The sequence below is a fragment of the Canis lupus genome, chromosome 4 (genome assembly GCF_011100685.1).
Source record: "Canis lupus familiaris isolate Mischka breed German Shepherd chromosome 4, alternate assembly UU_Cfam_GSD_1.0, whole genome shotgun sequence".
In the NCBI taxonomy this organism is placed as follows: Eukaryota; Metazoa; Chordata; class Mammalia; order Carnivora; family Canidae; genus Canis; species Canis lupus.
Window position 1 is genome coordinate 68,347,246 of NC_049225.1, and position 2,182 is coordinate 68,349,427.

Consider the following 2,182-nt stretch of genomic DNA (forward strand, 5'->3'; position numbering starts at 1 on the left):
AGCGGTTTGGCGCCTGCCTTTGGCCCAGGACGCGATCCTGGAGACCCGGGTCGGGCTCCCGGTGCATGGAGCCTGCTTCTCCCTCTGCCTGTGTCTCTCCCTCTCTCTCTCTCTCTCTCTGTGTGTGACTATCATAAATAAATAAATAAATTTTTTTAAAAAAGGGAGATAGTGCAATAACAGTGTTCATTTTGTTCCTTTAAAATGTCAGCAGAAATGTGTTACATATAGAAAGATGAGAACTTTAAATGAATCCAAACCACTACAACTGATTATACATCAAGGAAGAAATAAAATGAGGTAAAATTATACTAGCTAACTTGACTTCTCTTCTTGCCACTTATCCTAAATTCTGGGAGCAAAATTTGTGCTTTTATCTGAAGTCTCAAACTTTTGTGTCTCTTTCCAAAAGAAATCTCCAAAGTTTGACTACACATTCTATAGTCAGGGAGAAGAAAAAAAAAATCATCTTCAACCTCATCACTTCTTATAAGCTAACATCACATTATAAATTTTTTGCATAGCAAACTTTTTGCTTGCAAGTCAATAAGACCACAGACATTTATAAATATCTGTTCAAATAAGCTCTAGACTCCATCACACCTCACTTCTGATAGGGACAATGTACATTCCTAAAATTAACTAAATGATTGTCCCAAACTAGGGGATACTTAGAAGTAAGGTAAAGAGCATATAAAAATTTTAAAGATAATTAATGTGGAAAGTGAAATACATTCATCATTAAGCACTTTTATTCTACTTTTAAAAAATGTTTGAATAATTTAATTTTTGTAGCTTAACTGCATTAACTGTATGATGGATTTCAATCTGATTTTTGCAAAACTAGCCTCAAGAATTAACAAAAGAGGGATCCCTGGGTGGCGCAGCGGTTTGGCGCCTGCCTTTGGCCCAGGGCGCGATCCTGGAGACCCGGGATCGAATCCCACATCGGGCTCCCGGTGCATGGAGCCTGCTTCTCCCTCTGTCTGTGTCTCTGCCTCTCTCTCTCTCTCTGTGACTATCATAAAATAAAAAAATAAATTAAAAAAAATTAAAAAAAAAAAGAATTAACAAAAGAGCTCTTTTTAATGGAACCCTGGAGGCTGGAGGCTGCTTTAGGATGAAGCTGAACATCTCTTTCCCAGGTCCTGACTGCCGGAAACTCTTTGAAGTGGATGATGAACACAAACTTTGTACCTTTTATGAGAAGTATATGGCCATGGAAGTTGCTGCTGATGCTCTGGGTAAAGAACGGAAGGGTTATGTGGTCTGAATCAGTGATGACAACAAGCAAGGCTTCCCCATGAAGCAGGGTTGTGTCTGCCTGCTGCTGAGTAAGGAGCATTCCTGCTACAGACCAAGGATGACTGGAGAAAGAAAGCACAAATCTGTTTAGTGTTGAATTGTGGATGCTAATCTCAATGTTCTCAACTTGATCATTGTAAAAAAAAAAAAAGGAGGGGGCAAAAAAGATATTCCTAGATCCACCAATACTACTGTGCTTTATCACCTGAGGCCCAAAAGAGCTAACAGAATTCATAAATATTTCAATCTCTCTAAAGAAGATGATGTTCACCAGAATGTTGTGAGAAAGCCCCTCAACAAAGAAGAAATCTAGAACCAAAGCACCCAAAAATCAGCTTCTTGTCACTCCATGTGCCCTCCAGCACAAACACTGGTGTACTGCTCTGAAAAAACAGGGTACTAAGAAAAATAAGGAAGAGGCTGCAGAATATATTAAACTTTTGGCTAAGAGAATGTAGGAGGCCAAAGAAAAGTTCCAAGAACAGATTACCAAGAGGTGGAAACTGTCCTCTCTGAGAGCTTTTACCTCAGAGTCCAATCAAAAATGAGATTTTGTAAGAGTAACAATTAAATAAGATTATACAGCAAAAGGAAAAAGAGTTAAGAAAAAAGGGAAAAGGAAGTGAAGCTTTTGCTGTGTGTGAGTAAATCCTTAAACCCCACATTCTTCAGGAGGAAAATAAGAGTAGAGTTATATTTCTAAATCCATGATCCCCATCAAAGCCCAGTCTACCACCACTGCACTTCATGGGACTCCAACCACTGCAACTCATGGAAAAAGGTATTATCATCCTTTCCTTGCACGTTGTTTTATAAAAAGCATCTCTATTCTCCGAATGGAAGGCATGGACAATAAGCAATGAACAATGATCTTTTG

General features: G+C 38.8%; 1 pseudogene; it reads left to right on the plus strand.

Moving 5' to 3' along the window:
- The first annotated feature begins 1,120 nt into the window (after positions 1-1,120).
- LOC100682792 lies at positions 1,121-1,853 on the plus strand (annotated as a pseudogene).
- Positions 1,854-2,182: the final 329 nt, after the last annotated feature.